This window comes from Carassius carassius, chromosome 24, assembly GCF_963082965.1.
Source record: "Carassius carassius chromosome 24, fCarCar2.1, whole genome shotgun sequence".
NCBI lineage: Eukaryota > Metazoa > Chordata > Actinopteri > Cypriniformes > Cyprinidae > Carassius > Carassius carassius.
Window position 1 is genome coordinate 14,968,306 of NC_081778.1, and position 14,414 is coordinate 14,982,719.

Below are 14,414 nucleotides of genomic sequence, written 5' to 3' on the forward strand. Positions count from 1 at the left end.
TTCAGCTAGTTAAGCATATTTATAATATATATATATATATGGAATAAATGAAATAAGTTGGCACGCATATAGCCTAGCCTGCAGTGCATAAAAGAAGAGCAGTGCATAGAAGACAGCAGCTGTCTTCATCTACGTTTCTATCAAAAACTAATAAATTATAGTTTTTTATTTAAAATAAAAGCAATTACAAAGGAAATGTTTACGGTTCATGTTTTTTTATTGTTTGGAAAAATCCCACTTAAAAAAACAGACCGCCATTACATTTTTCCTCTCGCGCACCCCCTGGTGGCAGCTCGTGTATCACACTTTGGGAATCCCTGAACTAGAGGATAAAAAACATACTACAGTGTTACCCATGTAATAAAGTCAAGTCACCTTTATTTGTAAAACACTTTATACAATACTGATTGTGTCAAAGCAGCTTTGCAGTATCAGACAGGTAAATAGTTTGCCAATAATAGAAGAAGACAATAACAAATAACAAATTTTCCCAGATAAATCAGTTTATTGATGATTCAGTGATGTCCTCATCCAGTTCAGCTCTCTTCTAATAGTGTCTGTGCAATCAGTCAGTAATTTGAATCACAATCAAATAACTCCTATGAATTGGTTGTGTATACAAAAATTCAATAAATAAATAAAAAACAGCATCACCGAGGTACTATGATTCACAATCAAATAAGTCCTATGAATTGGTTATTTTTAGTGAATCAAAAAACATATAGTGTGGCCAGTGTAGTCTGATTCACAATCATATGACTCTTATTAACTGGTTCTTGTTAGTGAACAAAAACATACAGTTTCACCAGTGTAATAGCCTAATGGTTAGTCAATTGGACTTGTAAACCAAAGGTTGCAGGTTCGAGTCTCTGTACCAGCAGGGATGGTAGGTGGGGGAGTGAATGTACAGTGCTCTCTCCCACCTTCAATACCATGACTGAGGTGAGACCCTTGAGCAAGGCACCAAACCCCTAACTGCTCCCCAGGCACCGCAGCAAAATTGTCTGCCCACTGCTCCTGTTGTGTTCACTACTCACTGCTGTGTGTGCACTTGGATGGGTTAAATGCAGAGCACAAATTCGAGAATGGGACACCATACCACTCACACCTCCTATGACAGGGTTATTCAAATCTTGCCCCGGAGGGCAAATGTGGTGCAGAGTTTGTCTCCAACCCTGATCAGAGTCACTTGCCTGTGATTTTCTAATGATCCTAAAAACATAGATTATTATGCTCAGGTGTGTTAGAGCTAAACTCTGCAGGAAAGTGGATCCCTGATCTAGATGCACCAAATGATTCAATGATTAACCATTAAGAGGAGTTACATTAAATAATATACAAATGTACTTAACTGAATGAGAAGTCAAGCAAATGAAAAGTTTGACAGTCAGAGCTTTATAAATGGAAGGAGAATGAAACATTTATATCAGTGATCCTCAAGAGTTTCCTGCAGAGTTTAGCTCTAACCCTAGTTAAACACACCTGAGCATGCTAATCAATGTTTTTGGGATCATTAGAAAATCACAGGCAGGTGACTTTGATCAGAGTTGGAGCTAAACTCTGCACCGCATTGGCCCTCCAGGGCAAGATTTGAATAACCCTGTCCTATGAACTGATTCTTGATTCATCACTTCTTGAAACACATCTGCTTCCATTTACAACAGTGAGCGCAAGCTAGATTCAACTGATTATTACATTCTGAATATGGATATTTTTCTTACACAAATGCATTGATTCGCTACAGGAGGCCTTTGATCTCACCCTGGAGCTGTGTGAGACACTTTTTTTATGGATGGCCTCTTTTTATTTAACTTCTTTTGGACTGATGCATGAAACACCTGTTGAGTGGCATTAAACAACTTGAAAGATCAATTTTTTTTAAAATATATAACTCTGACTGGATAAGTCTAAAAAAATTAAAGTCATACACACCTAGGATGCCACGGGGGTGAGTAAAACAGCCTTATTTTCATTTTTGGGTGAACTAACCCTTTAACACTTCAGTTTTTGTTGAACTGATAATTATATCTGTTAAATATTAATTAACTGCATAGTTCAATTCATATCAGTTTTATTTTTTTCAATCTTTGTTAAATAGATATACTATGATAATTTAAAAAAAGTAATATTCTCACAATGCTCTAAATTAGAAAGTTTTCTTAACACTTGAGAAAGAGTTTGTTTTGGGAATTGTAACAAACATATACCCAAAGTAAAAACTGAATAAAATAAAATAAAATCAAGAAAACTTGTATTGATTTCCAGCCACATAATTCTCCCACTTTGTCACCAAAGTGTAACTGAGCCAAAAGCACACACACTTGGATTACAACTAAATAATTTAAGATTATTTATCTCTTAAAATCTGACGTACTGGAGTTTCCAGATGATATTTTATTTCCTTAACACACTTACAAAAAATGGCTCAATCTGGTTACGAAAATTCTCCTCAACGGTAATAAGTAGTTGTAAATCACTCGCGGCAGTAGCTGTCTTCCGGTCCTTAGAGCTTGGCAGGAATGTTCAGATATTACCCTGACGCACACAACTACACACACACTCTGATGCAAGCTGCTCGCTAGGAGACATTAACATGATATGAGAGAGAATGAAAATGCATTGTGGTCAGGTCAGTAGGTGAAATTAAATACTTGAAATAATGAAAACCTAATTAGGAAACAAAAGCAACTTTCTATTCATTTCCATTTACTGTAACACATACTATATTTGCAACATGCACTAGAATAATGACATATTCGAATGAGCAATAGGTCAAAGACAGACCAAGACAGAGGAAGAAAGTAGGAGAGCAGAATGAAGATGGAGGACAACCCACGCAAAAAGAAACGTTTTAGAGGGTGGGCAAGTCTTTCCATACTCTCTAGGCCCTCTCACCCCCCTTTCCTTGCGTCTCATCTGTTCATCTCATGAGCATGTTAACATTTTGCAGACTTCAGTTCAGTCTGTTAAAGTACAAGTATTCAAACACAGGACTGCTGACCATCACACTCTTAGTCGGCTTTAACATTCTTTCCTCACCTGTCATTGTATGTGTCTTGTCTGTATCTCAAACCATCACTTCACATTCTGTCTCAAAAAATATTTTCTTGCTCAGAAAAAAAGGGAGGCATTTACATAAATTTACTAAGAAGCAAAAATTTGTAGAAAGTAAGACTTATTTAGACCACATATCTGTTTGTGTATTTATTTATGTATGTATTTATTTGTGAATTAATGAATATAATAGAATTTGGCAAGGTTTAGTTTTAAAACAAGAAGAAAAAAAATCCCAATAATGAAATTGGATGATCAGGGTAACTTTTATTATTTTGTCTTGTGGGAAACATGTAAGTATTTTATGTAGCTTATGAAGGGGAGTACTAAATGGATATATATATATATATATATATATATATATATATGATATTTAAAAATGTACACATCATCATCCTGTCCATTTTGTAATAGTTGTGAGCCCCTCAATTGTCCTCAGTGTGAAAACATGAATCTCAAAATCAGTCACTTTTGGAAAGGAGTCAAAAATGCAGAAGATCCTGGAAAAACCAAAGAATACAGGACCTGGAGGATTTTTTCTGAAGAACAAGGGGCAGTTGAACTGCTCCAGACAAACAAGGGACTTTTGGACAACTATCATTAGTATTCAAGTCTCTTTTAATAAAACATCTTTATTTTAAGAGATGTTTTACTGCAGAAAAAGACAAAACATAATATTTTTATTGCAGTATTTGCCAGTTTGACTTCAATCTCTTTTTCCATCTCTCTGTCTTTCACCGCCTCTCCATCTCTCTTTATCTCGGCGGAAGAGTAGGTGTTGGAGGAAAGGGCTAAACATAAACCGGGGGCTGCAAAACAATAACAAAAACAAGCGGATGGAATCAGGGTGAAATATGTAAACAGGTCTGGTCACTAGTATGGTATGTCTCTTTCTCTCTCTGAAACTTCAACAATGGCAGATGAAAAAGAATTAAAGACTGATGGGACAAAATAAAAAAACAAGACAACAAGCATGAGTGGAGCTATTTTTAGCACATTCTTTGTAGCTAAAAAAAGACACCCAGGAGACATTGGGCATTCTCAAAGTCTTTGTCAGGCTCGTTTGATAGCTCACAAGAGAGAAGCGTCATAAGCGGCCAAAGGCCAAACTCATCACCCTCCCCTTTACTGGAGACCCTCTGTTACACATGCACTGCACCCTCCCCTTACTGGACCCCACTTTGCTCCCCTCCCGTGTCACAGAGGGCTAACTGGAGGACTGTGTGTTTTCTAAAGGAGGAATCTCACTGCTCAAAAACAGAGGAAAGGAAAAGTAAAGATAAAGCAGGATGAGACACGATGGGCATCTGATGTGGGCTGACAGAGAGACAGTGGGAACGAGAGAAAGAGGGTCAGAATGTATCGACAATAGGACACAAAAGATTCTGGAATGCTCCAATGTCATCGGATTGTCCCTCTGACTGGGTTTTCATTGTGACCCCGGTGATATGAAAGAAGGAAACCTTTGGAGGGCATTCTCATGCTCTCGGTCGTGTGACTAATTCCAAACAACATCCGTACCGCTTACAAAAATGTGCCATTTAGTCCCACACTAAATCGGCTCAAAAAACAAAGACCACTAATCTCTACTTTCCAATAACTTGGGCATTTCCATTGTGTGTTAATCAATGAACCTCCTTATGTCTTTCTGTCTAAGAGAGTTCCGTAAGACTCTTGCTATGTAAAGTATAGTCTAAAATCACTTAATATTTAATCCACACTAGAGCAAATAATCAAGACATCCTTCTTTTGTACCAAATGTATATAATCTCAGATTTTAGTAAGCAGTTGTACCAGTATTTTAGGGAGGGACAGTTATCATTGTGCCCCTCAGAAGGCCATTGAGCTACTAACCCTGTTTGAGAGCTACCTCTTATGCCAGTCTTTTCATTGGCACCGGGCCGTCAGCAACTCATTGTTTGGTAACTTGTGTTTTGTCTTGCGAGATGTAATCATGTGGGGTCTGATGCCACCCTCATGGTGGTTCTGGCTCTTTGCCTGTGCTGCCACAGATTTGCCAGTGATTCTCTTTGTTGAACATGGATGTGTGTTTCTGCTGGTAGTTCCAGCACAGACAACAATCAAAGGACCACCTTCTCATCTGTCAATCAATCACACACTGAGCTAAAACTCATTTTACTGCTTAAGATGAGGCTTTAAAATAAAAATAAAAAATATATCCAGTCAAAAATTTTTTTTTTATTCAGATGCCAAATTATTGTCAATAACAAAAGACACTGTGGAAAAGTACCTAAAAACAATGCCAGAAATAATGCAAGTTGTGAACATAGTGATATCAAATTGATTAGACTATTTATTGACCCTAATTGGGTAAAAAAAAAGTTCTTTACTATTTACTTTCTTGTAAAACAGTACATTTTTTCATGAAAATTCATGAATAATTAAATTAATGGAATTTAGCATTACAAATACAATTGTGACTAAAGAGTTTACAGATATTTGGTGGATTAACCATTACAGAAAAATAAAAGATTTTGGTAATCACCAATACTATTAGTTAATAACTTTATAAATTTATAAATAATTTTTTGAAGCATCAAAGTTTTGGCGTAGTGGGCTTTCAATGGAGGAAAAGAAATCTCTCAGGCTTGATAAAAAATCTTTCATTTGTTTTCTAAACTAAACTTTCATGGTGTTCGGAATTACATGAGAGTCATAAATATAAGACAGAATTTAACAGATTGGGTGAACTATCCATTTAAAAGTGCACTCTGGACAGGATGAGTGAATATACACATAGCTATTTCAGCTGGCCATGAAAAACAGCCTTTTTACTTAAAGGTATGTCTCATGTAACAGGAAGTCAGAGTTTACAGTACATTCAGTTTCACAAGGTGAAGCAATCCCACTCCATCTTACTCATTCACTTCCCCGCTTTGTGTTTGTCAATGAAATGTATTTTATGTAGTGATGACAATCTATATTTACACCTCTGTTTACATGGTCCATTATCCTCCCATGGTCAAGAAGATCAATGAAGCACAACATCCTCTTCCTAAAAAGTCCTTTAATACCACCCACTCAGCACCTCTCTATCTCTTGCTCGAGATGCTCCATTAAACATCTTCATACAAACACACACACACACACGCACACACACACACACACACACACTCCATCACATTTCATCGTCTTATCCTTTTAGGTATGAAAGGAATGTGAGGAATGGCAGAGTCATTGATAAAGGGAATTTCCCTGAAGGACAGCAGACAAGTAAAAAAGCATGAAGACACACAGACAGTGGGGAAAGGGGGTGGATAAAGGAATGGAGGATTAGAGGAAGGACAGAGGTGAGGAAGACATCAAAGAAGAGTCAAATCTTTGATAATGAAAACAGACACTTGACGGTACAGTAGGGTAGCATTACTCAAACATTCATGACTGGATCAGTCTCACCAACCTCAGTATGACTCAACCTGAATTTAATTCTATCAATGACAGCCCCTATAATGCTCCATTTGTCTGTCACCATGCTACCAATGATGTCAGATCAGAGTCTTTACCCTGTAACAAACAATCCACTGGACTTTCACTGCAAATCACATTGAGCTAGGTGACTCAAGATCACCCCAGAATTACATTAAGAGGCAGGTCAATGACAAATAAAAATCTACAGTATTTCACAAATGTGAGTACACCCCTCACATTTCAGCTACCATTTTAGTATATCTTCTCAAGGGACAATACTATAGAAATGAAACTTGGATATAATTTAGAGTAGTCAATGTGCTGCTTGTATAGCAGTATAGATTTACTATCCTCTGAAAATAACTTAACATACAGCCATTATTGTCAATATAGCTGGCAACAAAAGTGAGTACACCCTAAGTGACAACAAAACTACAAGTCCTATTCATCATGTTCATGTTTTTGTCTGCTTGACAGGACCATACAAATTTGTGTATCTTGTAATAGAGCAGTTAAGATTTGGTTCTTTGAGTACCGTTCTCTCATACAGACCACTGGATGCTCAACATGGCACCTCATGGAAAAGAACTCTTTGAGGATTAGAGAATTAGAATTGTTGCTTTCCACAAAGATGGGCTAGGCTATAGGAAGATCGGTAACACCCTGAAACTGAGTTACAGTACGGTGGCCAGGGTCATACAGAGGTTTCCAAGATGGGTTCCACTTGGAACAGACTTTGCAAGGGTCGATCAAAGAAGTCGAGTCCTCGTGCCGTGCATCAGGTGCAGAAGCTGGCTTAAAAAAAACAGATGCATGAGTGCTGCCAGCATGGCTTTAGAGGTTGCAGAAGTAGAAGGTCAACTTGTCAGTGCTCTGAACATAGGCCACACACTGCAACAGTTTGCATGGCCGTCATCCCAGAAGGAAGCCTCTTCTGAAGCTGGCTCACAAGAAAGTTTGCTGAAGACAACCGGTCCAAGAGCAAGAATTATTGGAACCATGTCCTGTGGTCTGATGAGACTAAGATAAACTTGTTTGGCTCAGATGGCTTCCAGCATGGTGAGGTTTACCAAGACAATTGTGATGTCACTATGGAGGAGTGGAAGAGGATCCCAGCAACAACCTGTGCAGCTCTGGTGAATTCCATGCCCAGGAGGATTAAGGCAGTGCTAGATAACAATGGTGCTCACACAAAATACTGACACTTTGGACACAGTTTGACATGTTCACTTAGGCTGTACTCACTTTTGTTGCCAGCTATATTGACAATAATGGCTGTATGTTAAGTTATTTTCAGAGGATAGTAAATCTATACTGCTATAGAAGCAGCACATTGACTACTCTAAAATATATCCAAGTTTAATTTCTATAGTATTGTCCCTTGAGAAGTTATACCAATATGGTTGCTGAAATGTGAGGGGTGTACTCACTTTTGTGAGATACTGTATGTCTTAGAAATGTCTTACTTTTGTTGGTTAAAGAAAAGAAAAGAACAACAAAAACCTTTGTACTGAATACTTTTGTACTGAATGACCATAAAACTGTCATGTGGTGTAACCATCAAATAAAAAAGAAATAGCATATTCCTTACACCTTGAAATCATGTTTTTATGAAATACTTAGCAGTGTAAAATGTTTTTGTACAAATACCATTAATTAATAAATTAATAAATTTGATCATGGGTATGCTGTATTTTGGATGATTTTACAGACAAACATTTTTTAATTAAGACTATTTTAACAAACATGAAATAATAATAAAACAATTACGCCAAACTACTTACATTTTTGAGTGAAATATATGACATCAAGAATTTTCTCACTTAAGGCCCCTAAACATATCTAAACACTGTTTGTACAATTTAATGTATTTTTGAATAAATTAATAGATCTGAACAGAAAAAAGAAATTACACAATATGGGCAAGAATATAAGCAAAAAAGAGGGATTGGATTACAGGACCGCCGGGGTTGATTTCCCTGTGTTTCCTGGTGTTACATCATCATTTGAACTGCGCCGGGCCTTAAGCAAGCACATGCCATATGCCTCCCACCCAGAACACACACAGTCTTGACAAAAGAGGCATCATTCTCTCTATATTTGGGCTGAATTTGTATAGATCAGTTCTGGGAGGAGTTTGGGAAAAGACAAGAGACTGATTCCAAACAGCAGCTAGCTAAAGCTGTCGTATGTGGTCATCTGGATAAATGCAAGAAGTAATGAGTAAAAAAGAAAGAAAAAGAGACAAAAATTGCAAAACCCTCTTTGGATAATGTAATATTGTTGAACAGAATAGGAGGAAGAAAGAACTGTCATCTCCTGTTAAGACTTAAAAGGATGAAAGCAAGAATTAAGGATATCTAATGTTTTCTTTACCCTAGCAGCTGTGGAGAGAAAGCTGTCATTTGGCTCAGTGTCAAGCTCCGCCCACTGAATGATCTACAAATGGCACGCTGTAATTTACTTGAATGAGAACGCATCACTGGAGTTTAACAGGTGATGTCAGAGGGCTTTCCAAGATCACACACAGAAATGCTGACACACACACCCTACTGCATGCAGCCATTCACAAAGAGTCCTATTGAAGAGATTTTTCATAGATTATAAAACAATGCTATAAAACACACAAGTACACAAGCTTTACTTACTAATTACAGTATATACAGCACACCTGCTTTACAGTTTACAAGACCATTATGATTTCAAGTACACAATGGGAGAAAAGCAGTGTGAAATGTTTTGACAGTAATAAAGACAGATTGTTTCCTCCACCATGGTGAGTACTGCCAACATATTACTTTGCCTCATACATACTCAATACATTAAAATGTGTTAAAATGTAAGTTTACTAATCAATATTTAATCTTGTCTGCCAGGAAAAATATCTAAACATCCTTAAAAACAAAATACATTTACTTTGAAAGCAACTGCTTCAGATATTAGGACTAAATTCTTGAATTTTCTCTGTATATCAGCAGAAACATTAATTTTCATTAATAGCAATCTTTAGAATCCTGTTTAATGTGTTTGCTGACGTTTTTGATGAATTTAATGCATCAAAATTCTACTGACTCCAAACTTTTGAAGGTAGTGTAGTTCCAGATATATTTTCTAGAAAACAAGTCTTAACATCTCAGGGTTTGAAATGCCGGTGCCAATGCCTGTCAACAAAATGATTGCTTATATAACCTCCCAGAAATGTCTAATATGATGTTGCTCACAGGCATATGCACCTAATTACTAATAAACTTAAGAGTAATTAATTTAATAGTGCCTTTACCAGTGGCTACAACATCCATTTTTATTTTGCACCACTTTCCCATGGGATGAAAACACTGCTCAATTCGCAAATTGTTTTAGCTCCATTTCTACTTTCTACAAAAATTGAATTTGCGACTTGGACGCAAAAAGCGTCTGCCATCATCATGCTTGCTTTGGATTGGTAATTGGACTGGATTAACTGAATTGAAAACAGAGAGAGTAAGAGAGAAGCAGAAAGTGAGAGTGGCTCAGCGCCTGCTCTCAGACAGTGAGTGATGCCATGAGCCTCAAACACAGTGAAGAGGTTAAGTACCTATTATGGGATTGTGGAGGCGTAATAAGGGTTGATGGAATAGATGCAGGCTTGCCACCACAGCAAGGGCCCAGAGATCCCCAAACTCTCTTTAAAAAGACAGTAAGAGAAAGATAGAGAGAGAAAGAAAGAGAGTGAGAGCTCCCTTTCTGTCCCCTTTCTCCCCTCTCTGACACTAATATGGAAAAAAAACATGTTTTGAGTGAATGTGAAAGCAAATATTATTCTTCCTGAATATTACCACTGCAAGCACCTCTGCGCGGGCAGCCAAAGCGCTGGACAAAAAGGCCAAAGACTTTCTCAGCGCCTTCAAAGAGAGCCTACATAAAATAAACACCGCCATCAGATTACAGCCGCTAACATGGCTCAGTGTTAGGCCGAGGCCTCGCACACAACTGCCTGGTAAGTGTGGGGTCCACTCAGTCAACACGATGACGCAGAACGGAACAAAAGCACGACAGAAAAAGCAGGTCTGTCGGAATACAGACCCAACCAGCACCGCTGACCCCTCCACCGCTGCCCAGACCCAGAGCGGAGGAGAAACGAGGGGATGAGAGGAGCGCGGAGTCGGGGTGTGGTGTGCATTTTGGACGAGACCCCTAAACCAGAGACCAGAGTGGAGACTTCCAGGGAAGGCAAACCTGAAAGAGAGCTAATATCATACAGAGGGAAGGGCAAGAAAAGGTGGGAAGAGAAATGCAGAGAAAGGTTAGGGTGGAGTGAGAGAAGCTAGATGAGAGATGTAGGGAGAGGTAAAAGGGACATCTGAGGGGGTGATGTTCAGACATCCAACGAGAGCGTCACCGGTGGATAACTTCTTGGTATGACATCACAGGACTCTTCTAATACGGTGGGCAGCGATGACGTAATCCGCCTGGCAGCAGGAGAAAGTGAATCGGTCCCAGAGGAGAGCTTGGGTGATTTACTCATCCCGTGTCTAACCCCAAACCTACACACAGTCTCCTTTTCCCATGCGTGCACACACACTGACTACGAACACACACACACACAGTCCATTTCATTTTCTCTATTACACATCAAGGATTCGCTTCTGTAATAGTGTAAATTAATACTGACACGTGTTCACACCCTCCTTCCTCACAGATAGAAATACACATACAAATATGCAAGGATAAATTTTCTCTCTCTCTCTCACAGACACACACAAACACACACTGACTTTGTCAGAGCAGGGTAGGAAACTCAGGGCAGCTCAACCTCACTGACCGCACTGACTGCAGACACATCTACTGTGTACACACGTCTCCATTTATACTATTCGCCATCTTTATTTGTTAACATAATGAAGAGGATTTTTAATTAAAGACAAATTTTGTAAATAGATGTCTGGAAGTGTGCAGCACATTTATAACTAAAACGAATAATTAATAAGGTTAGATATAAACTCTTAAAGGGGTGGTTGACTGTTTTTTTTCTAGGCTTGATTGTGTTTATGTTTTTTTTTTTTTTTTTTATTCATTACTTTTCACATAATTTACCTTTATTCCACACTGCTCTGTCCCTTTTCCTAAAAACAGACTGATCATTTCCTGCGTTTATGAAGCCCCAGGCAGACAGACAGACAGACAGACAGACAGACAGACAGACAGATAGATAGATAGATAGATAGATAGATAGATAGATAGATAGATAGATAGATAGATAGATAGATAGATAGATAGATAGATGATTCTGAATTTCTGTGATTGATTTCTGAATGAGAATTTTAAAACTCATGGTATTTTGTTTCAGTTCTGTTTTGTGTATTGTGTTTAGAGTATGTCAATCTCATGTTTTGTTATCCTTGAACAAGAGATAAGATATGACACTCAGAAGCTAAGGAGCAGCTTGTGGCCTGAAGGATCAGGTGATTTGGGTCACAGCCTGGAAAGCCCCATGTTGCTTCAGAATGGGGACTCATTGAGAAAGCAGATTAAAACTGTTGGACTGTGCACACATGCTTGTGCCAGGAAATGTAAAAATGCATTTAAACAACATATAATACTCTATATGGAGCTGGTTTGTCGTTCACGCTCAAAAACACAGTCCACAAGAGTGAACACACACATCCCGACACATACAGAGACCCTCCCTTTCTCTCTTTCCTGACTCAGCGGTTTTGTAGGAAACCTGTGTTGCTTTGAAGAGGCAAGAATCTATCATTACTTGAGAGATGTTGAAAAAAGAAAGCAAGCAGTGAGAATAAGCGCTCCATTGTTTACCCAGTCACCCCTCCTTCCCCCTTTGCCTTCGAAAAATAATTGTGTTGTCCTAATTACAGAGAGGAACTTCAACAGGTGCGGGGATCTGCACCTGGAGGAATGGGTGTATGCCTGTGTGCACGTGTGTGTGTGTGTGTGTTGAGTCCATGAGCAATGCAGACACAGGACAGGGCAGACAGTGACACAGAAAGAGGATGGGGAGGCTGACTGTTCACATCAGCACTGGCATCACTGACCCATAGCTGTATGACCAGTATGTCTGAAAAACATCTTTACTACTTTTACCCAAATAATAATCATCAATTATTCCATGCTGAATGGATGACAAGTTCAAAACAGCCCCTGGACAGTCTCGCTCATAAACCACACAGATTTGCAAATCAGAAGTCGTATAGTAACTTAATTGATTAAACTTCCACCACAGGGAGGCTGAATCATGACTTACAAAAATCTGCCACCGACAAGAGACGATGACATGGATGATGGGGTTTAGGACAAACGAGGGCTGGTGCCGCTGGCTGGACGAATTAAAAATCCGGAGTGATGTAAACGGATCTCACGGGATCGCGATCTTACCGTAAAAACGGCATGATGAAACAACTGACCGGAAGGGACGGAGATCTGGCACGTTGTCCAGATACAACGCAGAAAAGAAAACACGCTTTTACAATAAGTGTGGCTTAAAGGCTTATTATGACGTCAGTGAACTTCTTGGGAATTGTTTTTTCATATCCTCAAAAACATGTAGATCTAAACAAATGAAGGATGGGCTTGACGCCACTTTCCTCGCTGTGTTTAGGTCAAGAACGGTAAGTGTTTATTTTCGAACGTCACTGCGAGTGAGAAGATTGTTTTATCAGGAACACTCGACATTAGCTGTGAAATGTGCTCCCTCCGTCACAACATAGGTCTGTCTACAGTAAATACACTTCAAGTTCAAACTACACTCAACTTTGGGTTAGGCAACGTTTCACACTTGTAAAGGGGTTTAGCGCCACATTCAACCCTGGGTTATGACATTAATTAGCAGCCCTTTGGCGGAATGGGATAATGCAGTGCACGTTTTCTGTGTAAACGCCTGACGTGTTTGACCGTTGCGGGTCTTTTGCAGAGCCCTTGCGCTTGACGCGACATTAAAAGAAGTTCAAACAAACAATTATAGGCCTATAACGTTTTTAGAACTCTTGCGTTCTTAAATTGCATCAAACCCTGACTTTCGCGCCTGTGCGTGCACAGAATGGACAGACTACTAACTATAAACCGCGTCAGTGCTTACCTAATTAAATATTCATACGATTTGTTCAATCAAAGAAACTTTCTCGCACTGTGTTTAGTCTCCATATCTTAGGAAACTGTTACACCCGTTAACTGGAGTGAAGAGAAAGTATTACGTGTTTGCCTTTTTAATTGTTTGAAACTTAACACAAAACGCAACCAGAACAGATTTACCTTTTCAGGGTTAATCAAACAGGTGAAGCATCCGTCATGAGTTGCTTTCGTCCAATCACTGTTGTCGACCTCAATATGTACTAAATGAGAACATTAATCCTGGGTGTAAATGTAGTTTTGTAATTTTTCTACCCTGGATTAATTGGGCTACTAGCTCATGGTAAACACGAACTGTATGAACAGTATGAAACACTGGATAACTCTTAATTAGCCTATGTTTACCCAGGGTTTACCCAGGCGTCGACCTAGTAGACTCGAATGCTATATTACCTTTACAAATATTTACCACTGTAACCAGGTTACGCCAAACACCATAGACGTATTACTGCAATAAAATAGTGTTAACCTTGGTGTATAGTTGAACCGTCATCAAATAAAGAATTTTAAAAGAAGATAAATAAATCCCAGATGTATTTATTATGGTTTTCAGTAGTAACAATAACTATAGTAACTGTGCTATTTAGGCGTAAACTAGTCATATGGTTGCGCTGGTAAATGTTCATAAGGGCAAGTGCAAGTGTCAGTATTTCCACTATGAATATAATAAGTAGCCTATTTATTTATTTAAAAAACAAACAAACACACACACACATATATATATATATATATATATATATATATATATATATATATATATATATATATATATATATATATATATATATAATTTTCAGGATACTGATCCT